The sequence below is a fragment of the Phalacrocorax aristotelis genome, chromosome 8, assembly GCF_949628215.1.
Source record: "Phalacrocorax aristotelis chromosome 8, bGulAri2.1, whole genome shotgun sequence".
NCBI classification, from domain to species: Eukaryota; Metazoa; Chordata; class Aves; order Suliformes; family Phalacrocoracidae; genus Phalacrocorax; species Phalacrocorax aristotelis.
The window spans coordinates 691,719-718,416 of NC_134283.1; the positions used below are offsets into that span (position 1 = coordinate 691,719).

Sequence of the window (26,698 nt, forward strand, 5' to 3'; positions counted from 1 at the left end):
GCCCGAGTGCCGGAGACTCCCTGCGCTCCCCCCGCCCCAGCGGCAGGGAAGGGCTCTCCCTGGTCCCTTCTCTGGCCTCGCATCCCACCGCGGCTCCTGCTGCTCCCACCGCCATGCTCACCCTGCCTCCGGCACGGCCCACCCAAGCCCCTGCTCCTTCCCTGCAGCATCACTGCATCCCGCAGCCCCTCCAGGCAGGTTTGGGACCCAGCTGGAGGAGGGTGGGCACCGCGGGGCAGGGAGCGCTCGCCCCACCGGGGCAGGAGCAGCAGCCGCGATGGTCCAGAGCTGAGCAACATCTGGATGGCACAGAGCAACTGAAGGCACGGCACCGCGTGCCCCACGCTTTCATCCAGAGGCTCTGTAACCATGGCTGGCGGTTTGCAGCCATGCTCGGCCCAGAACACAAGTGGAGTCAATCCCCACCTCTCCCCCCCGTCACCTCCTCACAGCCCCATCCCACAGGGACAGGCGTGCCATCTTACAGCAATGCTTCCACCGCCAGGAGCGGCTGGTGCTGAAGCAACACCCTCCACTCCCCTGGCAAGGTGGGGGCTCCTGGGGCACCCCCCGGCCCCCGACACCAGGCTGCCTCCTCCCCCCAGGGACGTGCGGCAGCAGCGCGGGCGGCAGGGACGGGAGCGGGAGGGAGGTGGGGGTTCCTGCTGTTGCCCAGGCTTCCCGAGAATTAAATATGAACAGCCGTGCTGTGTAATTTTAAATTGTTAATTAGCACAGGGTTAATTAGGCGGCCCTTTCACAAGAGGCTGTTTGGCAGTAAACCAAGACTGGAAGCAATGAGGAAGGAGGAAAACAAAAGGAGAAAGAGACAGTGAGAAACTGTTCCCTCAGCTAATGACCCACATGGCACCGTGAAAAAAAAGGGTGCTGAGGACAGGGAAAAGATACAAGCAGATGCATTACATCCATGGCCATTACCCTGGAAGGTACCCAGCGAGGCACCCCTCCCCCTGCCTATTCCCACAGCCCCACGGCGCAGAGAAGTGCTCAGCCCTGTAATGAGCAGGGTCTGCTCCTTCAGAGCGTCCTGGCAAGCTCACAAACTCCAGCCAGCTCTTAAGCTTTTTGCCATGGCTCCACAAAAGATGCGGCTCATGCAAATGCTCACAGTCAGCAACTGGACTTGAGTGGTTCCTGTCGGAGAAAACTGCACAGCGGCCTCTAAACTTCGTAAATACTCACCTACCTGTTGTGCCAACAGATGCTCTATAAATCAATACCATAAATACAGGCTGAGAGACTGTCCTAGATTAGCTCCAGCACAGGTGCTGGTGATCCAGAGGGGAAGTGGAAAGGGACAGAGGCAAGAGGACAAAGACAGCATAAGGACTAAAGCGGGGCTTAGATGCTCTGGGCACACCCCTCCTTACACGCTGGGCTTGGCCATTTACAACGTCCTCAGAAGGACAGAGCCTGGCAAGTGCTAATGTTCAAGTCAGCCAAGAAGCTCCTCTCCCAGGAATGGCACTTGATGACGCTTGTTCCAGCCTAAAAACTAGGGGTGGATGTACCAAAGGTGACCAAGCAGCCAAGTAAACTTCCTGATCCCTAGGACCAGGTATGTTCAAAGCTCCCGAGAGCTGGAAGTCTGGGAGGGGGGATGCAAGGCAATTATCGTGTCCGTCTAGAGTGGTGACACAACGAACCCGGAGCATCAAAGCTTTTGTGTCGCCTTCCCGCACCTGGCGTGCTACAAAGCACTCTCATAACACTTAGGAAATTGCATATGGAAAGACATGATAAAGATCATTACCTAGGACTGAGAATTCAAAAATTAAGGAAGAACAGAATGTATGTTGCCAAAGCAACTTTAATTTTGCTCCTTTATGCACATGCATTATGATACTGTCTTTAATTGCATCATCACACGTGCTGCCTTGCTTAGTAAGCAGGATGGTCGCATAGGAGGGTAAAATAAGGTTCCAAGAGCATGTTGTCACTTTGAGATTTATACAGCAGCCGTTATCTCACAAATATGTGGAAAGTCACTTCCTTGAATAGAAAGATCTTTTAAAATTTCCTTAGCAAGAAGGGCTGGATATTCAAGCTTGGTAGCAATACAGAGAGAGTTTCAATTTCCAGTTTCAGAAAATGTTTTTATCTTCTAGCTTAAACAGAAGATACAGATTCCAGCTCTCTCCCATTCATTAAGGTGCCAGAAAGTAGTAAGAGTACCTGCCAGCGTAAGGGAAGTGTTGAGGGATTCTGCAACAGGACTTGAAATATTAGGGTAAAATGGTACTTATGAGCCAAAATTTAAGCATAATAGCAAATGGCTTGAAGAATGATTTCTAGTTGGGGGTTTCCATCAATATTTTACAATGTCAGTGCCTTGGCATTCCTCTTATGCAATTCCTAACAAAAAAAAAAAACAACAAACTCAAACTGAAAATACTGATATTTATTTGCCAAGTTCAACATTTTAAAGATGAAATTATATGCTAATTTTCCTCTTTCACATAGCAAATCACATCTTGCACCTTTCCAAGCAAGATCAAGTTGTGTTTTGGCACACCTGATCACAGTGGAGTTGCCTCATCAACAGATGTGGTTTGCTGAGTATTCATAACGAGGTATCAGTCTTGCCAAATCCTGAACAAGCTCTACATCCAGCCTCTTTTGTCTTCTGCGGTTAGGATTTACCAACCAAAAGCCCAAACTCAGTTTTGACTTCTCCTAGAGTTTCTCTGCAGACACTGCTCAGTGCCAGGCTGTTGTTTCCAGCTGGACACACGGCCATGTCCAACACCATTGCACCAGGAGGGGAATTAGCAAGACAGACCTGCCTGGTGGAAGAAGGATCCAACCAGCACCGACCCTTGGGTTCCAACACCTGTTGACAAGAGTCCTGGGGCTGCACGCCCTTGTGAACTGGTTTGCTATCCTGGCAAAGCCAAGAATTCGTAAAATCATAGACTCCTTTAGGTTGGAGAAGACCCTTACGATCATCAGGTCCAACCGTTAACCCAGCCCTGCCAAGCCCACCACTAAACTCTGTCCCCGGGCACCATGTCTACACATCTTTTAAATACCCCCAGGGATGGTGACTCCACCACTGCCCTGGGCAGCCCGTTCCAGTGCTTGACAGCCCTTTTGGTGAATTCACATGCCTCTGCGGAAGCCCCTATGACCACTGTGCGTTCTCCCTTCCGAGGGATTCTAGCCAATGGGTCTTGAAGGGCATGAGGTCCCCAAAGAGGATGAGGTAGCACAGTGGTCTACAGAAAGGAAAGATCCCTCAGGCACCTCAAAAGGACAGGACGGTCTTCTCCCAGCAGGAAGACAACCACACGGAGGACTTGCCTTTGGCAGCTGACAGCGCTCCAGAACTGGCATGCTGACAACACAAACAAGCACCGCACTGCGCACGCTCATTAACGGGACAGAAATGCAAGCGCTCGCTTACGCACAGGCCCACATGCACAGGCACAGCCAGTTCCTCAGATCTTCACAGGATCATTAGCATAAACAGCTTTTCAAGCAGCAGGAAGCAAAGGAAGCGCTGAACAAAACAGGACTGAAAGCTGTAGGGCTCAAGCACTTGGCATGAAACTAAGAGAAAGGGTCTCCTTGAAAAGGTGAACCTTCTACATTATCCACACTTTTTCCTCTGTCCTTCACACCAGCTAAAATTGAGCCAATGAGAGTAATACAAGATTCAGGCAGCTTTTCAGAAAACATTTTGTTATGAACTATTATTCCAAGTTTGCTGATCCCTTTGAGCCAGCTACTGTACTACACATGAAAATATTTATATAATCACCAACCCACTGCCATTGAGAACAGAGTAATCCAGAGGGGTGCCAGATTGTTTTAAGCGAGCAGCTGGGGAAAAGAGCGTTTATTCCTCCAGAGAGACTCTTTGCACTGAAGGTGTTTTGTAGCAGAGGTAAACTGGCCTAAGTCACATTTATCTCTACAAAGCAAAGTAAAGAACTTGCTTAGTTCATGAGTGATGAGGCATTTACACATCCCAGGACACCGAGCTTGTTTTCAGGTCCTGCACGAACCTCTCCTCACCACCACAGAAACTTCAGATTCTGTTTCCACATTGGTTTGTTTCAAAACATCACACATTCCATGATTCTGCGGTTGCGCAATTCAACCCTTTGCTCTGAAAGCCCAACATTTCTTGTCAAATGCCGTTTCCAGCCCATGTTGCTACATAAATAACTACATTTGCATCTGGTTCACATTTTCAGCGCACTGTTGTTGACCTAACTCCAAAACTAACCAAAGAGCTGGTGAGGACAAGCTGCCTTACTCCATCACACGGACTCCGTGGTCCCCCAAGTCTCCCCGTATCTTAGTGCCTTGGTAAAAGGGCCTTACTGTTCCTCCCTTTTGCCTGTCTGAACCTTGCTTGCCCTTTTGCCCTTCTTCATTTTTACCCTAGCAGCCTGCCCAGTAGCTGGTACCAGCAAGAGCTGCCACAGCTCCCTTTGCACCACCTCGCCCCTACTGCAAAGGGCAGTTCCACCCATCAGACCTCGCACTAGGCACCTACCCCCACCTAAACCCACAGGGATGCTCGTTGAGACAGAAGCCCTGAACTGTTCCGAGTTTCAAACACCATAAAGACACACACGAACAAATCGACGGTGGTGTTTAACTCGCCAGAGCGCTGCTCTGAACCCAAGGAAGTGCCACATTTATAGCAAGGCTGCAGGACACAAACCACAGCAGCAGCTCCTGAAAATGAGGGATTCCATCTGGCTTTCGCAGCTCTGCCCACAGCTCATCCACCCCCCCATCTTCCAGTTACCCAACGCGCTGAGCGGTCCCACCCGGTCAGAAACACTTGAGGCATCTGCACTGCTAGTCCGAGAGCCAACTCTGGAACCACCACTCTCAAGCTTCAACCAGCCCTGCAGCACGACTTCAGAGCCGACACGGCCAACCTTCGAGGGCCCAGCCTGAAAGCGAATGCTCCGCTGCTAGACTGCACTCCGAGCAATGCTCTTCACATGCAAGCTCACATGCCTGGGGAAGAAGCCCTGCCAAGGCTTTTCCTTTCTACCGATTTACCCAAACAACATGTGCGTTCCAGACTAGTGTCAAGGGCCAAGCAGAGGGTAAGAGTCAGATTCGTAAGTCATGCAGATCTCCTCTGCCAGGGCTCAGATCCAGTCCTTGTTAGGAAACAGACACGCTGCCTGGTCGCGGGCTCAGCCGCTCTTTCCCACCCTTTGGGAAAGCTGATGCTTTGGACGAGGAGAGCGGGCTCAGAGGCTTTAGGTCATTCAGTAACCATTCTGCTTGCTCGTTCAACAAACACCGTGGCTGTCTGAGACGTTCGTTCTGAATTACACACTGGTGTTGCAAATGCCCATTGCAAAGGTCATCAGGATGTGTGCTCAGATCAGCTATTAGTGTTTTGGTATGGACTAAATTTTACCGGTCACAGCTTTATCACTGGAAGATAACCCAAAAAACCCAGAACCCTGAAACAGATAAAGAAATCTGCCGGTACGGTTGGGAAACCTTCCCATTTAGAGTACATTGTAGGCAAATCTGAGCAGATCCAAGAGGTCCCATGCTCCTGTAAACAGAGCACCTGCACCCTCATCTGCTACCAAAACAGTGATCTGCTCTAGACTTCAGATACAGTCTAAGCATTTTCTTTATCTCGTCAAAATAAACCTGACTGCAGCAACCCGCAGGAGTCAATAACTACATGCTGCTCGACGGCTCGAAGTCTCAAGTTCATGCTCTCCTAGTCCCCAGTATGCAGCCACTTTATCAGTCGCTACATCCCTGATACACTTTAGAACAAATGCATCTCTCGTGAAAGTTTAACCATCCCACAAGGGAGAGCTGACACAGATTCAGATAAATCCGGGTTGCAAAGCACGTGCCCGGTGGATCTGTACAGACTCCGAACTCAGCGAGGACTGCACCGCGGCACACCAGGGAGGAATGAGGCACCTTCAGAGATGAGGAAGAAAGTTGCTACCCGCACTTCTCCAGAATTCCAGGACTGAAAGCGTTACTCTGCTGCTTGGCCTCTTGCTAATTGTGGGTTTTATTTTTATTTCCTATTACCCTCTTGCACGCCTGATGAGATTATCTTACCGGAACTGACACAGCTGGAGGCTGTAGCCATACATGGAGCCTCTCAGGAGGCAATGCAATTTTATTTTCATTGATCAGAAATCAGCAGGGCAGTAAATGATGGGAAATTCCATTAGGAGAAATACTGGACCACGAGGCCCAACTATCTAGGTACACCCAAATCCCAGAAAGTCCCATCTTTCCTTAGAGTCCCATCTGGATGCTGACATAGAGAGTCATCTTTCTTCCTCCCAAAATGGAGTAAGCTACTAACCTGATATTCTTAATCGCTGCCTGCTCTGCCGGAAGCGGAGGCAATGCTGTCAAAACACCCCCAAGGGTTCACTTAGCTGAAGCAAAGTCTTTGGTACCGGCAGCAGCGTGCGGCTCCTCCAGCTCAGCCTGGGTCAGTGGAGTTTCACAGCACATGCCTGATTCCACAGCCACGGCCTTTGTTCTCACAGGCCAGGCAGGTGTGAGAGGTGCTGGCACGCCACTGCAGCACCCAGTTCTCACGGAGCCCCAGCAGACCCAAAAGGTGCCGAGGTGGTGTCCAGTGCATGCTCCCATTCCAGCCCCAGCTGGAGGCCCGGTCCCCGGGGAAGCATCACAACTTGGCTGCCGAGAGAGCGGCCTTCCTGCAAGGGCAAGGGTCTCGGGGCATGCACTGCCTGGGGGAAACCCCTTCTGACAAAGCACTACACAACACTGTTACAACCCCAAACTCATCTGAGCCCAAACCCAGGACCACATTTCAATCCTCCTTTTTTAAAATACCACAAACAGAATATGCGCTCAATTCCACATTCCTGTATTAAAATCCTACCAGCAAGCCTCTCTGATTAAAAGCTGGGTTTCACCCGTCCTGCTGTTAATTTCTGCACATGCCTAGGTTGAGAGCCGAGTCCTTTGCCTCCTGCAGCAGGACGGATGAGCCCCATCAGTAGAGCATGGGTTAACAGAAGCTGACCGCAGCACAGTTGTTAAGGTAATCAATACCAGTGAGATACTAAAGCAGCATAAGCCACATTATTGATTGCCAAGCAGATGATAAAACTGTTTATTATGATAATTGCAGGGTGCCTGCAAGATGCTCCTAGTGCTGTCTTGAGCTTTTTACAAAAATAAGAATTGCCAGGGCATAATCTGTCTGAAGCCCTTCTGAACCTTGATGAGCGTCCTCCACACCCTGCTGCGCCAAAGCAGTAACCCCGAGCCACCTTCGCCTCCAAGCTGTTATCACACATACCCCCCGTATCGTGGTCTCACTCTTACACACACCCCTACGCTCGCCTTTCGCTGGAGCATCCCCTTCCAGGGAAGCAAGAGCTCAAATGCCAAAACTTGTAACTTCAGTTCTGGATCCTCCTACTAATCAGCTGAAAAAATCAAAACTCCTCATCTTCCCACTCCAAAACACTTTCTTCAGTATTTCAGTTGCTTTTTTCTCTGCTCAGGACTTCCTACAGTTTTCTGTTCCCTTTTTAGAAGGTGTAACAGAGTTTTTCCCTTTAGGGCCTTAATTATCATGCAGTGCATGGAGGGTTTTTTTTAGAAGACTGAACTCCAGATACACTCGGTTTGGGAGATCCACCTCTGCGTGCCGCTGGGTGTATGTGCACACAGCCATACCTCAAAACAGGCGACACACCGCGGCTTGTCACCCTGCCACCGGCTGCTGCAAGAGGAGCAACTGATTTACCAGCATAAAGCAAGACAACATTTTGATTCTGAAGTCACTTCAAATACCAAGAAGTTTCTCTTGAATTAAACGCAGTAATAGGCACCAACTGGCCTTCAGAAGATAAGCAAAACACAAACTGCCAGATTATATCTACTGTGGCAAAAGCATCTATTCCTTCTCCATCAGCAGCAGCAGGAAAGGAAACTATAACATAACTGGGCTCCACATTGCCACCGCTGCCAAATGACAGCTGAAAACTACCTTAACAAGGGCTGAAGCTCCAGGGTTCTCTCAGAAGCTCTACGGACACTAATTACGGAGTACGGGTCCCATTATCTCCCAGTATGGACAAGGCTCTGACAGCTTCATCTCAGTATTAATCTGAAAGACCATATGCTACGGACTGCAGGCAGTACTTGGTGCAAACACCACAGTTTTGGCTGGCTGCTTTCATGCAATCTGGGTCACTTTCTCCAAGTAATCACAGCTGACATTTGCAAAATAAACTTCACACCAGTCAAAGCAATCTTACTATCAGCTAGCCTCAACCTGGATTAGACCATAGCCGGCACTTCTGGCTGATGCCCTTTCTTCCTCTTCCTTCTCTGCTTAGCGCCTTCTCTCATCAGCATCCAAACGACCTCCCTATTCTTGGTGTCTCCCCCACCTTTAAAAAGACTGCCGCTTCCTCCACAAGCATAGTCAGCGAAGGATTCTGAAGCCAAGTCCCTCTCCAAGGTGAAAGACAAAACCGTACACATCCTCACAACCCTTTCGTCCTGCTGCTCAGCCAACCCCCTTTTTTCCAGGCTGGTCCTTCCTGTGCACGTCTGTATCACAGCAGACTGGTGAGGACGATGTTTTACCTCTCCAGCTCACTTGCAGGGCAGTTAAAAGGTTAACGATGGAATAAGCAATGTGATCGAAACCCACACTCTGATGAGCAAATACAACATGCCACACAGCTGCTGCCTTAGAGGCTGCAGTTTTGGACTTGAGCTTCCAAAACTTGTCCCCTCTTAACCCAAAATGCTGGTGGTGATAGGCTGCAGGGCCTCTCAAAACTCATCACAGAGGTCTTAGAAGGCTCGGGCTGCTCTTTCAGCCTCTCATCAGTAATTCTGAATACAAGCAAGATGAGAATAATCCATTCTTATTACCATCTAGCAAAGGGGAGGAGATCTCCTTCCCTCTCACCCTTAGAAAGGGCCAGGCTCCTTTCCCTCCCTGCCAGGGCCAGGAGCAGAAGAGCCAACTGCAACCTGCGCCAAGCACCAGCGCGTCAGGTTCCCCAAGACAAGCAACCCTTTGTTGCGCCTAGAAAATCCTCTGTCATTTACAGCCCAACCCCAGCTCCACATCCTCAGGCCTTCTGGAAGCAGACTTCCCCACCTGGAGCACTAACATACGCAGCTCACCTCTATACGTAAAGCTCCTCGTTTTATGGACACGTCTCAGCCACGCAGCGAGCAAAGCACCAGCGTCACACGACAGCGAGCTCATTGCAAGACACAGCCCACAGAGACAGAGCCCCGCAGGGTCCTCACTGGGAGATGAGCCCAGCACCACTGACCATACTCACCCGGACACAGGGGGGAGGCACTTCCCCGAAGCCTTACTGGGATTTCCCTTTTTTCCCCTCTTCTTCTGGAACACTATTCCAGAAAATGATTCAGTCTTAAACAATTTTGTTCTGCTCCTCCATACAGCGGGAGAAAATAGGGGACATTTCAACCACGGACAGAGCACCTGAACCGCTTAAGTAGTCAAGGAGGGACAAGTAACAGACATGAGGCAGTAAACCCTCCAGTCACCTACGGAAAGCTCCACAGAGTATGTCAACTTCTAGCAGTGAGAAAGGCTGTTTCTACAGCACAAGACAAATAACGGTCCTGAAGATGACTACTGAACAGCCAGCCCTTCCTTCAGACACCCACACTTTCCCACTAAGGCCTGGAAAGGTCACCACTTACAGTCAGCAAGACCAGGCAACGGGAGAGACAGATCAATCTTTTAAACACAAAACAAAAAAACCCCTAACACTGCAGCCAAAAAGGGTCGATGAAATTTCAAGTGGTCTTCTCTGTCTTCTGTGTTGTTAATACCTCTGTGCTCAGAAAGCTACCGCAGAAAGCCTCTTAAGCCAGAGACTAACCTTAGCTGAATAACTCCAAGCTCCCCATGTAAACTGCTACAGTAGTAGGCATGGTAATTAGTGCCCTAACAGTAACGGCAGTCGCCAACCATGGTGGATCTACATAACAAAGGCTACCCAGGAAAGAGTGCTGGCAATTGTAACCTATGTGCATATGGCCCTGCTCATACCACACACACACAAAAACCAAACAAAAAAAGACAAAAACCCCAGTCTCAAAACCATTTCAGTTAAATAACGGCACCTTCCCAGTTCCTGATAAACCTTAGCTGAGAAAAAGGATAAAACAGCTCCAAGAAATAAGTTTGGGGTTTTTTTTTTTTCTCTGCAAAACCCATTGCTCCCAGAATGGCTGCAGCAGTGATAGAGTCAAGCTACTGGAAGCCACCGGGACACGCTGGACTGTGAAGTCCTCAGCTGACACTGCTGTGGATCACGCGATGCTAGCCCCTCGCTGCTTTCAGCATCACATATTGTGCATTGTGCAACAGCGCCTGAAGGCTCCGGCGGTGCCGGGCTGCCCCGCGGCCAAGCAGCCCCGCATCCCAGGGTGCCGGCCCAGCTCCACCCTCACGCAGCCGCCCCTCCACGCGCGGCACCGGCGGCAGCACACGGATCGGCAGTGGCAGCTGGGTCCAACCAAGGCAAGCTTTGTACCGCACCTCCACGCCTGACCGAGAGCCATCCCTGTTTGCTAAAGCAGAATGAGCCGCTCCAGTGTCGGGCTCCTGTCCCCTTCCCCGTCCGCCTGCACGTGCAGCACTGAGGCCACCAGCTCGCGCTGCTCCTGCAGAGAGGCCGGGGACAGCGGACGGGTGCCCCAATACCACTTACTTCTCTTGAAAGCATCTGTTTTCATTATCACTGTTACTTTTAATTAGCACTTTACAGCAGCCTTAAGCCCTCCCAGCTGGAGGAAAGTTCTGCTCCTAAATGAACAATTAGAAGGTACACTAAGGGAATTTTTTTTCTCATCTTCAGAAGTGACTTTCTCAGCAGAGCTAAAAGGCAAGCCACCTGGTTAAATGGAATTCCCTTGAAGGGGTATCTTCAGGCACTGCTCAAAGCCTGCAGGTCACCCCGGATTCCTGCTGGATGAGCGGGCTACTGAAGTCAGGAACTTGAAATACTGAACTTCAGCATTACTAATGAAAGGGTCTTAACGCTTCTGCCCTGCATCACTTGCTGAACAGCCTCCTCTTCCTCACCTGGTCACAATAATTGCCCTGAGAAAAATCAAGGCTTTTAATGCCCATCTCACTTGTGGAAGGCCCCTGACATAATTTAATTTGCTCAAGGGTTCAGGCCAAGTACAAGCTGAGAAGACAGAGCCCTATTAAATGCATAGGAAAATAGGCCCACATCAAGCATAATTACTAGAAACATGGTCTCCTGAACAAGCACTTCTCTGGAAAACCAGCCATGAGAACCATCCACAAGAAAGCCCCAAGAGGCAGCCTCGGCCATTTTCAAGAAAGCAAAACGACCGAGCGGCGACGTGTCAGACGGGCGCCGCGGGAAGGGGCTGTCCCACGGCCACTGCACCTCCCCAGCACCGGTGCGCAGCACGGATCAGCAGATTCAAGGCTTTCGTTAGAAACAAGCCATGAGGCTCCAAAACTTTTCAGTCAATATTGATCAAAACCACAGCTACCGCCCCCCTCTCTACTTCGGTGGGGGCTGATATTTTACCATCACACTGCTCCCAAGGCACCCCAGAACTGGGCAGTCCTGTGGGAACCCGCACCCTCAGCACCTGCTCCTACCCCAGGAGGGCAGAACCTGTAGCGAAAGGTGAGAAAGATGCTGCCCCCTCATTCTCCCCAAATCCAGCCCCTTCCTTGGATTACAGGACCGAAATTTTACAGGAGGTCACATACATGATAAAGTCCAGAAGGCTAAAGCATGTAAAAGGAACAGAAGAACTAATGAAGTTACCAGCATGATCGATAGCTTTTGTTGCACTTACAAGTGCACTGCCTGCTGAATCCGAGAGGCACGTTTTGTTCTTTCCCCGAGTTTCTTCGTACGTTGTTAAGCTCCACCGAAGCAGAAGCTGCCCAACAACAGCGCATTTATGACAATCTGGATTTGTATTTGGAATACACGACTTGCGTTAGAGTATTCCAGAAGCATTTTGACAATCCTGAAGTCTACAGAATGACAAGGCTTAAGACAACACTAGTATCATCATTTCCACTCAAATTTGTAATCCTTTAAGTCACTCGCTTTCCCCTGCTCCCCTTCGCATTTTCCTCTTCCTTGCACTTCACATCGACTTTCTCTTCTCCCCCCCCCCACAGCCCTTTCCTGAGCACTGAGTTAAATCCCACATCAGTGAAATTCCTTGGTAGATGTGAAATAAACTTTATTTACTTATTTAACCTTTGTTTACACATCCTGCATGAGAAAGTTTACCTAACCTACAAAGGTGGGATATTATCAGCAATTTGTAGCCTGCGGGAATGGACAGAAACACCAGAAGACCCACTGGCTTGGTTTGAAACTAGAGGCGTGCGGGACCTTGCAGAGTCAGACCTGGGGAAGCCGAGCCCACGCCCGTCAGCACCACACCGAGTCCTGCACACGTGCTCCGCCACCTCGCCGGACCGCTCCGAGCAGCAGCTCCCAGCTCCAAACCCCCACCGTCCCCACGCACGCCGTGGGGCACCTGCACTTGAGAACCGCATTTTTTCTACCCAGCACTTGCAATCCAGTAAGGATACACGGGCCACTATTTTCACTGCCCAAAACTAGTGAAGGACGGTAAGACTAAAATACTCTAAAGCCTAACACCAGTTACTCCATCCTTCTCTGCCAAAGCCCTGCAGCTGGCAGGTAAGGATGCATCGGCCATGCTGAGCACCAGCGATCCTCCCCACGACCCCCTGCTGCTGCCAACAACATGAGCCAACAGTGGCTGCTGCAGCCAAGAAGGCCAACAGGATGCTGGGTTGCATCAACAAGGGCATCGCCAGCAGAGATAAAGAAGTCATTATCCCGCTCTACTCAGCGCTTGTCAGACTACACCTGGAGCGCTGTGTCCAGTTCTGGTCCCCACTGTGCAAAAAGGATGTGGCCAGGCTGGAAGGGGTCCAGAGAGGGGCCACCAGGATGATCAGAGGACTGGGAAGCTGCCATACGAGGACAGGCTGGGAGAGCTGGGTTTGTTCAGCCTTGAGAAAAGGAGGCTCAGAGGGGATCTCATCACCATGTACCAGTACTTAAGGGGCAGCTACAAAGAAGATGGAGACTCCCTTTTTACAAGAAGTCCCATGGAGAGGACAAGGGGGAATGGACACAAGTTGCTCTTGGGGAGATTCCAACTGGACATGAGAGTGAAATTTTTCACAGTGAGGAGAGTCACCATTGGAATAATCTCCCCAGGGAAGGGGTTGTCTTGGCCACGTTGGACACTTTCAAGGGTCGCCTGGACAGGGAGCTGGGCCATGTTGTCTAGACTGGGCTCTTCCTTGAGAGGTTGGACTAGATGATCCCTGAGGTCCCTTCCAACCTGTGATTCTGTGAACTGCAGTGCCATGGGGAGTCAAGGAAGCCCACAAAGGGAAGGATCCCCACCTGGCTCAGTCCATCCCCTTGCTTTGTATTCAAACATTTAACTCAGCTTTCCAACATCTGTTGGAGAAAGGGAAGCGAGTGCTTCCAGTGTCCAATGAGCCCAGATACCAATCAGACCACAATGCAACAAGGGGGAAAAAAGGAAACACAAAACAATTAATTCTTGGCTCCTTGTTTTAGCTCTAGGCAAGGGAAGGTGCATGGCAGAGCGAGAGGAGACTGGAACAGACGGAGGCTGGGACTTGCTCCAAGAGCCCCAGGGGCAACAGCGCTGGCTCCCAACCCCAGAAACACGGGGCTGCTCTCCAACAGGTGAGGGCTCAGTCAGTTCCCCGGGCAGAGGGAACAAAAAAAGCTTCTCAGGCAAGATTTCTTGTGACTTTCCCATGCCAAGGCCAAATGGCGAGAAGCCCCGTAGAGAGAGAATGGGGCTAAGCTACCAAATAAACCCCACTCCTGCGACCCGGTCTGAACGCAACCTCCTCCACAGCTCCCCTCGAAAAGGGCAACGCTCTCCCTGTGAGACAACGTCAAAAGGGCCTCACAACTGCACAGGTTTATTCTGTTCTTGGTGGGGTCTGTGATCTGATAAGACAACAACGTGGTCTGCACACAAAGACCTGCCTGCACCACGAGCCACCAGGGTCAGAACAGCCACGGTGGCAGTGGGAGCAAGCATAGGTGTTCGCCCAAGGCGACACAAAAGGCTGGGCTTGCCTTTCGAACTGAACCCCAGCAGTAAATCTGCAGGTTAACTGTCCAAAACACAAGTGTCTTGGTGATCTCACAGACTTCTGCCACTGAAAACATTTAAATCACTGCTTTTATAGCAACAGAAAACTCTCGAAAATATAAGCATTTCAAAGATGAACCACTTAGCAGCTTTCTAGAAGGCATCCGGGGAACACGGCTGTCCCCATCAACCACACCTCAGCTGGGAGAACGGGAGGAAAAACTTGAGAAAACAAAAAGAATGGAAACAAGTAGAGAGATGTGCCCTGAGCCTGAATCTGCAAAAAGTAAACTTAAGAGTTCCATGGGGAAGCTACCCTGTATGTGTGGTAGAGGGGCAAGTGGATCACCTGTGCTCCCTTGTAAATCCAGCCCCAGTGGTAGAAACCGACTCTCTGGGATCTCTGAAGGACCCAGACCAGTGCAGCTTAGACTAAAGCCAGACCTCTCCCAGTGCAACAGGCAGCTCCATAAACAAACCTACGCGACACAGCAAGCAAAAACTGTTTCTTTGGCTGATGAGAAAGACAACTGAATAACTGAAATTAAAATGAAGTGTCAAAATAGAAATAATTTCTCGCTCTTTAAATAATTTCTCAAAGAAGAAAAATAAGCAAACACAAGTAAGTAAAACTGTTTGATGGAAAAGAGACCTGTTCAACAACTGAACCAACGTACACACTGGTATCAGCAAAGGAAGGAGCTGGAAGAGAACGGCATGAGAAATCCCCCAGTTCCATATCATAAGCAATCTGAACAGGAGGCTTGAAATCCAGTCTCCACTTCTAAAGGTAATTTATTTCTTTCTCTTTGCCAAGGTTCAAAATAGAAAAGACATGTGAAACTCTTGCTTAAATCACACTGAACTGCTAGCCACGCCAGCGTGCTCCAGGGAGAACACAAGACCGCTACGCATGTACAATGTCCATGACTAACACTTCTGAAGGTGGCAGAAGTCAGACATGTCACCTTTACTAACTGGAAAAAGACAAAAATCTCTCAGTTATAAAATTGTCTGGAACAATGTGCAGCTTTTTCAAGACTTGTAACTTCACCAGTGACTAGTGGCGCTCCTCAGGGGTCGGTACTGGGACCGGCACTCTAACATCGTCAGTGACACGGACAGTGGGACTGAGCGTACCCTCTGCCAGTGCGCCAGTGACGCCAAGCTGCGTGGTGCGGTCGACACGCTGGAGGGAGGAGATGCCATCCAGGGGGACCATGATGGGCTTGAGAGGTGGGCCTGCGTGAACCTCCTGAAGTTCAACAAGGCCAGGTGCAACGTCCTGCACCTTGGTTGGGACAATCCCAAGCACAAACACAGGCTGGGCAGAGAACGGATTGAGATCAGCCCTGAGGAGGAGGACTTGGGAGTATTGGCTGATGAGGAGCTCAACATGACCCGGCAATGTGTGCCTGCAGCCCAGAAGGCCAACCGTATCCAGGGCTGTATCAAAAGAAGCGTGACCAGCAGGTCAGGGGAGGTGATTCTGCCCCTCCACTCCACCCCTTCACCAGGGTAGCTGGGGCCATATCCAAGGTTAGCCTACCCATCTCCAGCTGGGTTTGAAGGCATGAAACAAGCACAGGACACTCGGGCCAGTTTCAAGGAGGGCCTAAAGGTGACCATCAACCAGAAGAGCTTCCGTGAATGTGCTGCTCTGCAATAATTACCCAGGAACACCTCCCTGCTCAGGCACCTTCCTAGGAGCAATGGGGAAGAAATAGGACTTTTCCCAAAAATAAACAGTTCAGTGTAAAGACCAAAGAGAACAACTCCAGTACAGAGCCCAGAAGAGCTTTAAGAAGAAAAAACACCCCAAAATAGCCAATTTAATTTTACCATACAGACAAGATCAGTAGATCCCACTACTCAGGAAGCCCAGTTCTTCATCGTGTAGAAAATCCTGGGTTAGTAAGAACAATACAGAAAGCAGCAATATGATTTCTGTGCGGAGAGCAAAAAAGGGGCAATATACAAGACAACACAGGCAGAAGTTTAAGAGAAAATCCAATATGGTGAATAGCAAGCGAGTTAAAAAGAGCCATAATACACATTAAATAGAAAGCTGTTCCTTATTTTTCTTTCAAAATCAAAACCCCAAATGCAAAGCAATTTTTCTTTCAAAAGGAAAACCCCAATTGGGAAAGGCTTAATTAACAAGTCCTTCTTCAAAGGTTTGTAGAAGAGACAGCATGAAAAGAAGGGCGACAAGAAAGAGTTTAAACTACAGGAAGGTATTGCTCTTCGTTACAACACTTCTCGAGGAGCCCTGACGCCCTCCTCGCAGCCTGTGGCCACCCAGGTCTGAGGGGCCGAGGCCGGTCGGCGCCGTGCTGAGCCTGCCCGATGCACCAGCAGGATCCAACCCACCGAGGGAACACGCCGCAGTCGCTCCAGCAGCAGGCTCTGCCCCATGCAGAAACGTCCCCAAACCACCTCAAAACGCACTCAGCCCAGTGAAGCCCTGGGCCAGTGCTGGCCTCCTGTGGCCACCCCTCCAGAGCCCTCTGGACCACGGAAAAGCTGTTGTCTGTCAGGACTTCGTTCTTTTCCTGTTCTCTCACCCTAAGCAAGAGTGGAACTGTCTTAACACTGGATTCAAAGCTGAAGTGTCCCTTGTAAGACAGCCACCGAGAGGGCGATGCTTCAGCAAGACCTTTCAGAGACTGGTGGAAGTCCAAAAACATTCAGCAATATTCCTTGATCTTGCAGCTCAGCGGGTCCAATCCCTAATGTAGGGAGGCTGCCAAGAAACCTCACCCAGGAAGCTTCACCTCATCACCCCGGGTGTCTCCTTTGAACTCCTTCCTTCTACGGCTCCTTCCTTTCTCCTGCCCTCCCCTCCGCATAGCCGCAAGGCAGAGGTACCAGCTTCTCAAGGCGCGGTACCAGCCTCACAAGTCAGACAAAGAATGAACTAATTTACAAAACAAGTCTCTAATTTACAAACTCTTCCTCACTCCCGCATCCCTTCCCTACCAGGCAGGGAGAAGCAGCAGGCATCCTGCCATTTGCTTGCAGGCAAGGTTTTAACTACTTGGGTAAATGAGGGTAAGGAGATACCTTCAGGAAGCAAGGCCTAAAGGAATCATTATATCATCCAGCCTGGCCTCCTGCGCATCAAAGGCTGAATGTCTGCGGCTATCCATCAGCTCTATCCAAGAGGATAGAGCTTAACTCCTCTGAGGAAAGGAGGCTGAGAAGTAGTCTGCACACTTGTTCACAAGCCTGCACAATCGTTTATCAACAAAAACAGGAAATACATGATTTTTCAAGCCACAGGTTATTACAGATATCTCCCTGTTAAAATGCTGAGGAACTCACAGATAGCTTTCCCACTAAAAATGAAAAAGCCCAAAACCAACTGAGGTGCATTTTAATATCCTTTTTACATTACTCTATACATTAGTTAAAGACTGAACAAGAGCTGAAGCAGTACACGTACAACACCCAGCATACTTCTCCCCCTCCGTGAGCTCTCGGCGCGCCCGTGCTGTGCCCGTACAAACCGAGCCACCAGCAAAGCCGACGCAGCACACATAGCTCAGCCCATGAGCAGGAGTCGCAGGTGAACCCCGGCCAGCCCTGAAGGCTTTGACTGAACACCCTCCTGACACAGGAGCTCTGCTCCACTCCGGAGAAGTGGTGGAAGGGAAGGTCAGCAGTTTGCTCAAGTCCATTATGAACGTGAAGAAAAGCTGACCTTGAACCCAAGTCTCCAGCACCAAAAATGCTTGGCCGTTTGTCTCTCTCAGCTGAGCTCCTGCCCGCTCTTGCACATGTGCGTTGGCAATAGCAATATGCTGGCTGCTTGGGAAGGGCGCCTCGGGGAAGGTCGAACCCTGTATGCCCTCTACGTACGTGCTGGTACCTCGCCTCAACGTACAGACGTGGGGTACTTTCTGACCATCAGGCTCATCCTAAACATCCTTCCCCTCATCCTCAATTCGATTCAGGCCCTTCCTTCTCAGCGATACCTTGAGCCAAACCATAGCAGGAGGCAGCTGGAGCCCGGCCAGCCTACATTCGATCTTTCGGCTGCAAGGGGGCATAAAACCAGCCGTGAAATCGTTGAAACCTGTCCAACCCATGACAGTGGCGCTTGGTAGACTACACAGCTCGTCTCTTGCCACAGATGATGCAAGACCCCTTCCGGGGCTCTCTGCAGTCTGGACCTATGTATGCATCATTACACCATCTCTTCAGACCTCAACCCAATCTTTTCATTGCCCCTAACTCTCAAAGGGATGTGATAAGTTAAAGACATTTCACAAATAACATTTACTTCAGTCTGTTGCCTAAACCATTTCCTGATGTGGGCAACACATTACTGTAGATAATCCTATGGATGCCTCTCCATCCTATTTAAAATATCTCTAGTAGCAACAGCAAATGCTAGCATTAAAAGATACAGCCTGGAACAAGATATTCAATTAAAATCCAATTTTAACACACCACAGAAAGTGGGAATGAGAAGGAAGTTGAAAACTAACCCCTGCGTGACTGTGTTTTTTCCAAGAACTAGAGTTCTGGAAGACAAATCAGCTTACTGGTATTTTGCACTGAGGTGCACGTTATCCATAAGATACCTTTGGACCTTTGGGGATCTTTGATCAGCTAGTTATTTGGGTAAAGCAGCACACTCTCCTCTCCCCCTGCCCGCCCCACGCACGGGTGCGTGCTCTCAGTGCTGGCAGGGATGTAGGAAGTTCCACGAGTTTGCACAGCAAGAAGCAACAAGCATCATCAGCAGACCTCTAGCAACCCTGGAAGAGCTGCCCTTCACAGTGGTTGCACGAGATGCAAAGTTCAATGCTCTGAAAGCAGAGTTGCAAACCAGTTCCCTTTTCTAAAGGGAGGGAGTTGATCTCAGCTGCAGCCACTGCCCTGCACTTGATTGCGAGACTCAAGGCTGTGGCAGGCAGCCCTAGCCCTGCCCGAAAGCTGACGCGACAGCTCCAAATTCCCCAGAGGACCAAGGATATAAGGGAATTTCCTGGGTGGTATCATGCAGCAGCAGTAGCTGCAGTTCTTACCCTCTGGTCTTGTTCTGAAGACCTAACCAAAATTTGAATTCGAGGGTCCCCTGCGTGTCACCACAGCCTCTTCAGGCAGGGAAATCGTGTGGCTGGCTGTGCTAGTCAAAATAAGAGAAGCTTTCTGGCAGCAGCCTGAGTCAGAGGACAAGCCTTGGGGCAGCCCTGAGTCTCAGATCCTCTGATGAGGAAGAAGCTGATGTATTGTGGACTGTCAAATTGCTGGTACTGGGGTCCAAGATGACAGTGACCGATTTTCTTTTTGATCATAAGCTGCAGTTGCCAGAATGACCCGTCACGGCCACAGCTCAGAGTACATATCAAGCACTGCTGGCGCTGCGAGCTTCTTGCAGAACGAGCCGTGGTACAAGTCAGGAGCTGGCACGCATGCACTGCAAGCAACACAAGGATTAGCAGCCAGCTTTAAAAAGATCAAGGAGGTCCAGACACAAGGAAGCTGCTGGAGAACCACCTCAGCAAGATGCAAGGCAGAAGGCACAGCGGGACAACCATCTGGCGACCCTGTGTACCAGAGATCGTGGACCGTAAATGCAACAAAATTTCAGGAAAGAGGTAATAAAAAGTGAAAACGAAGCTGAAAGGAAGAGAAGGAAAAGACTGACGGAGCAATCCCACCACCGCCGGCCCCACAGAGGCGCTGCCCACCACCCACCCTAGTTACTCGCACGCTGGCCTGCACACGGCAGGCGCTGAACGCGCCTGAAGAAACCCTTGGTGTAAGAAAGTGTTTTTGGTCCTGACCTCTTGCTGCTTCCCAGCCACCTGCAGCAGCATGTTTGGGAGATCCCTATAGAGAAGGACGTCTGCTTTAGGAGGATCTGTGTCATTTCAAACATTTCAATTACAATAACCTACTTCATTTCAGTTTCTGTTATTCATGACAGTAATTTACTTTTTGTTTAAAGTCTCGTTCAGATTAAAGCGTGGAGAAAAGACAAATCCCACTCCCACATTGAAGCCCAGGGTGCGGCAGCACGGCACTCTGTCCGCTTCCTCTCCCGCACGCCGGCTTTCATTCTGCTGGCACCCAGGGGCCCTGCGGAGCGGGAGGAGAGCAGCGGGGCGGCGCAGCGTCCCGGCCCTCTGCCCGTGGCCCTCCCGGTCCAACACGGAGCCCGCAGCTGGGGACAGGGCTGCGGCTCCCTGCGCTGGGGAGCTGGCATCGCGGCTGGCACTTCCCAAAGCCGCTCCTAGGCAAAGCTTCCCGGAACGGTGTGGGAGGGAGGCCGGGAGGGAGCGGTGCTCTGCCCAGCCCTGCGGCAGCCCCAGGCCGGCTCCTTCCCCCCACGGCTGGTACTGGCGGATGCGGGCTGCCCCCCTGCCAGCCGGGCATCTCATGCAGGTTTATAAGAACCACGCAATTCTGGCTTTTTAGGGCCATAATCAGCCTATGCGTGTGACACTGGCAGGTCCACGATTGTTGGCTGCTAAGTCACCCCCAACGCCCTGAGGTTCAACTACTTCCTCAGAAATATCAGCCGAGTTACGAGCCTTTCCAAACCTAAAAAAAGCCCAGGTCCAGGATGACCCCACCTTTACTCAGGGTGACCGAATGGAAAACCAGGAGCGCAGTGGCACCTCTCGGGGACACAGACACCCTCAGCCCTGTGACCACACAGCAGGGTTATTCATCAGATCCACCACCAGCCAACGTGAGTCATGCCTCCCCTGAAAACCAGCAACTTACTGAAGCCTCGCCGCGGAACAGGCCTGCCACTAAATTAGGGAACGTGCATGGCTCTCTTTGCTCCCAGGACAGACCTTCTGCTGTTCAGAAGACGGGAGAGGTACGAAGGAGCCACCCAAAAGCAGCAGCACTCAGCACCAGGGAGCTATGGCTTGGACAACTGAGAACAGCCTCAGAATCGAGCCAAAAATCTTCCTTTCACGCTCACCGGCCTCACAGCAAGGCCCACAGTGAAACATGCATTTCATCTGAAAGTTGGACTGCAAAGGGAGGAAAGATGTCCCACCCGATCAGGCAGCTGTTAATAATGAGAACCTGGCACGCAGCAAGGGAGATATTAAAGCATATGCACGTGCCACGGATGCCGGATCTTCAGCCGCTTCTACCAAGTGACAGAGAAACTCCCATGCTCGCATCCCACCATTCAAACCGGATCATAGCACGGGATTTATCACAGGCTCAGAGGAACGTCTGGCCCCTGCTGTAGCTTGCTGGGGGAGAACAGAGGCGTAGGCTGGACTAGAAAGTTTCTACCACAGGGTATGAGGAACTACACCTGAACTACCCACCCATCCGCGCTCCTCGGGCTCGTGAGTTCCCAAAGGCCTCGTTTTCCAGGAGACTCCAGAAAATTCAAAAGTAATGAAATGTGGGCCAAGGCAAACCCTGAAAACTTGCAAGAGATCTCAAAAACTTCCTTTCCTAGCACATACCTCAGAGTAACACCGAGCAGCTCTACTTCTGCTGCGTAAGAACAAGCCAGTTAACTTCAGCTGGCACCTTAGCAAAGTGTGCAAGAAATAAACACCCACCTAAATCAGAGAATCATTTATCTACCTGTACTTGATCTTGGGTCACTCAGCTCCACAGTGCTTGAATCTAGTTGAAGATGTCCCTGCTCCCTGCAGGACGCTTGGACTAGGTGACCTTCAGAGGTCTGCTCCAACCCAAACCGCCCTTCCCCCGTGCAGACCCCCCTCCACCACTGCTCGCAGGGAGTCTTTCTTTTCAAACCAGGCTGTGCCAGGCCTGGCCCAGACGGAAGCCCTTTTTTGGCAGTCTCCAGCTGCCAGATACAGCCCTTCTCAAGGCACTTACGCCGCCCCGCACGTGGCCTTTTCCACCTGCCCCCCAGCAGAGCCAGCACCGAGCCCCCCGCTTTCCAGCACAGGGCTGACACCAAGCAAGAACAAGCCCACCCCACTCACCAGAAGCCACCGCTCTCCAACTCTCCTCCCCTACCCCTTGGGCATCTCTGGGCACGCAAAGGCACGGCATCAAACCAGGACTCGCCAGCATCATCCAGAGCGCTGGGAGCCATGCAGCACAGGCTGGCACCCATCAGGCACTGGTGCCGGGGGTAGCGAGCTCTGGCCAGGGGGAGAAGGACCACTGGGAGGTCTCCTCTCCATTTTCGCCCACCCAAGGCAGGAGAAAGGCGCTGCGGGGAGCAACCAGCACGTGCAGAAATGCTGTTGGCAGGGCAGGTCCCACACCAACAGGGTCAGGCTCTTCCCAGCATTTGCCCTGGAGCATCTCCCCGGCACAGACCGTCACCTCTCCTCTCAGCCAGATCCTTCCCTGCATGATCCCATGCCAGGATTTAAACAAGGGAAAAGCGGCCCTGCACTAACCTGCTCCCGACCTCCTTCCCTCCTCTCCTGTCCCAACAAAATGATCAGACCCACAGAGGCAAAAAATATCCTACATTTGACAGACATTTTTTACAACTAGGGCTATAGCTACTTTCACAATGAACAGCGCGAAAACTTCCAAATCACACTGAAATAATTTCTTCTCCGAAGACACACGGTACAAATGGCAGAGCCTGGCAACCTCTCGCCGGTATTAACCATTAATAGCTGAGCTCGCTATGTTTACCAAAATCGTGCAAAAACCTGACCTTCCCCTCCGCTGCCCCTCACTGCCAGGTGGAGACCGTTCAAGATACCCTCCCCCTTCATATTTTCTCTTAATGTTTTACAATTTGAGGTAGCAAATACAGCTGTCATCACCTCCCTTAGGAACTGGAGCAAGACAGCTAGGCTCAGACTTCCCAGAGTTCACAGACACATAGTGAGTTACACATCCAGGCTTCTCCTGTTTAGTCACGTGGCGTGTGTAAACAAAACACTTAACCAAGACCCCATGACTAAACACCTCCATTTTCACCTACGATACAGATGCTAGGGGGGAAAAAAAGTATACAGGCCAGGACAACTAACAAGAAAGAGGTACAGTAATTGAGCTGGCATAACTGAGGAGGCAGCAAAACCTGAAAACTTTATGCATGCAGATAAAAAACTAGCAATTAGTTCACAATTAAGAATAGCAAGTACATCTTAGACAGGTTCGATATAAGATATTCCCAACCGTCCATCAGTTCATGAACTGTGTCGGGTATAGAACAGCAAATACAGTACCTGTATGAAAAAAGGGGCGGGGAGAGACTGCTGTGGGTTTTATTAGCTTTATCTCGTAACAGACAAAGCTGTAAGCATTGCAGAGGGAAGAATAATTAAAGAGACAGCAATAAATGGAAACCAAGATAAAACATAAGGCAGGTTTATCGAAGACACATTGTGCAAACTAACCCAAGTATCTTTCTTTACTATAATAACTGCCCTTCTTCAATACTGTACCAGGGGTAGTTCAGCTGGAGAAGACGGGGACTAGCGAAGGTTTCAAAAAAGCAGAAAACTAGGCCAAGAGAAGATTACATCAAAATGATTTAAAGAAAATACTGCCCTGGGTGGAGGTCATTTGGAAAGGCCTTGGGAGTCGTCTCACTAACTTCACTGATGGCCTTGCTGCAAATCAGCAGAGACCACTGATACTCGGTGAAATTAAATTGGGAAGCACATCCAACAGAGTGGAAGACCAGCATATTACACAGGAGTTATGATTTGAGGGACTAGGATAAAAATGAAAGGAACTACATCCAAGAATATAACAGAAAATCTCTGAATTTCTGCAGTAAATGCAGGATTTACCAATCAGGAATTACAAAGGAGGAGACAGACTGATGCGCTAGTCAGGATGGCAGAACTAAAGGGATGCAGCTGTGAAAGCGGCAAACATGATCTTAATATGTTGTTCAGGGTGTTTGTAGAGATAAGGAAGTAATAAACAGCATGTTAATAGCGCTGCAAGACCTCAGCTGGAATTGCACGTACAACTGCGACCACATTACAGCAGAAACAACTTAGCTGTGAACAGATGGAGGAGGCAGCTAGCAGAGCGACCGCAGGAACGGATGTTCTCCAGCACAATACAGCACAAAACCAAATGGCTTTAACCAAGCCACAGACGCCGGGGCTGGACGGCAGCGCGGGCGCGTGTGCGCAGGAGGACCCGCGCACCGGCGCGGCGGCAGAACACAGCAGCTCAGCCCGCGCAGGCAGCCAGGCTGCGCACCACCTCCCACTGAGGAAGCTGCTACATCAATATTTAGAAGGCAACGCCTGCACCAGCGGTAGAGGAGAGGCAGTCTTAATGACCCAGCATTAGCGTTTCTAGCAAGAGGTAACTCAGGCAACCCTGAATATACATAAGATCTGCTCTGGCAGATTTACATTTCCACTACCTCTTAGCAAACACTGACAGAGTAGCTTTCAACCTCAGACAGTTCTGCTCGAGAAGATTCCTATGTTCCTGTGGACAGGCCCAGGTGAGGCTCAAAAACCGCTCTGCAAAGCGTTCTGAGGAAAACAGGCAACGAGGAGGTTTGCACACCCCTGGAACCGGCTGCATGCGTGTTACGCCACAGCGCCTCAAGCAATCGTGTTGTCCCATATAGTCACCAGGTAAATATTTCTCTGTTTCCTCCAAGCTGAGCTTCTGGGAGACCTCAGCCCAGCAGTCATCGTGCAAGCCTCGGGCCACATCAACGCAAGCGCAGTAACAGTTTATTGGTTTTTAAGTTAACTTTCCTACTTTTCCCTGTTTATTTCTTTTGCTGCAAGATAAGTCAACAGGCCAAAGTGATTGTGCCGTTTATTATGCAACTGTTTGTCAGTTAATATTTGTGTTCCAGCGAGGCAAGGACCAGATACGTGATGCCTCCACAGCTGCCCTCCCTGCTAGAAACCAGAGCAGAGGGGCTGTGGAGGTGCCCCCAGGGAGGTCGCGGCACGGCTGCGCACCCTCAAGACTCTGCCCGTCTCCAGATCTCAGCTAAACCGTTCCAGCGTCGCCCCTGCCTCTGTGCGCTCTCACTGCTCCTGACTGGTACCTGCCACCATACGCTCCTCTACAGCTACAGAACAGCACACACGTGTAAACACAGGCTTTCTAAATTTAGCCCTGCTTCTCCTTGCTCCCACCTCTCCCTCCAGAGCACGAGAATAATGGTGGCAATCTCTTCTGGCAGCAAGCAGAACTAAAAGGATTAATCTGCTACATCTCTGCAGAAGTACTTCAATAATTAAGAGGAGCAACTGCTGAACAAGATTAGCAATAGAGTAGAACAAAATATAATAAGCAGTGGGGCTCTCTACAAAAGCACGCACCAAGGTGTTACACCTGCCGTCCTGGCCATCCCGCATCCCAAAGTACACGCCTGCCGCTTCGCCCTCCGCTGATGTTCAAAAGACGTCAGCTGTTGCTATTTCTTATTCCTTCCGCTCTCTCCTCCATCACACGCCACTGCTGCTCTTCCTTACACTCTCTGAAATCCATTTTTGTATTGTTTTTTTGCTAGACACCTCACTTTGAAATGCATGAAGGAAGCCAGTATTGCTCAAAGGCTTCACTGACGCCGTGCAGTCAGGTCCCTGGAGGTCCCCAGACAGGCTTCCTTGGCCACATCATCTCCCAGCTCTGGTTACGGCCACCGCATAGAGCAGCGAGTCTCCACAACGGGCACCTGCTGCCTGCTCTGGCTCAGGACCGCGGACGGGAACATCTGCTGCAGGACAAGACCTGGCGGGGGGGAACAGGCACACCGTGTCCAGAGCTTCCTGGCAGGGAAGGCACATTCAACAAAGACAGGCAGGTCGATATCTGACTGGCCACCAGCACAGCCACACGATCCACCACGTGCTAGGACCACAGGCAGCCCGCACTGTGCCGCAGGAGACCCAGGACAGAGACAGGGCACCCGGAGCACCTTACCTACCCCCGCATCAGACTGAGCCTGGCTCTAGCAGGCGTCTGAAGACGGTGCAACACACTCCCATCACATCCGATGGGGTCTGTGTCCCAGCAGCTGCCCGCACCCCTCTCCTCGGAGGAGCAAAGGACAGCCGAACGCCGACTGCTTTGTGCTGGCTATTTCACAGGCGTTTGTGAACGGCCTCCTCTCGTTATGAGCAGACACCCTGGCGCAGCACAGTGCCCTCCTGCACAGCTGGTCTGGAAACAGATGCTGCCTGGGCTCCAGAGCACAACGGTCCCTCTCCCCCCCACCCTGCAGAGCCAAGGCAGCTGCACTCAGGCTACACAAACAGCAAGCACAGAGCAACAGATATATTTAAAACACGACCTGCAATATGACCTAGATTTTACTTCTGCAAAATGAAAATAGTAGCTCCAAGTGTATTCCTCACACATCACGTTTTCTTTGTTTCCTCTCATATTTAGGACGCAGGTTTTCTACCCCTCCCAGGAGGTTCAGGCACACAAGGGAAACAAAGGGAACAGTGCACCAAAAAGCAAGGTCACAGCTAACGGGAGGAGGTTTTCTTTGGAGTGTTTAAAATTGTTTGCCAAGCAACACACTGAA

General features: G+C 50.7%; 1 protein-coding gene across 4 annotated transcripts in view; it reads right to left on the reverse strand.

Annotated features, from left to right (window-relative positions):
• Window positions 1–26,698, reverse strand: part of ZFHX3 (zinc finger homeobox 3) — a 678,088-nt gene that overhangs the window by 118,313 nt on the left and 533,077 nt on the right. The window lies entirely within an intron of this gene.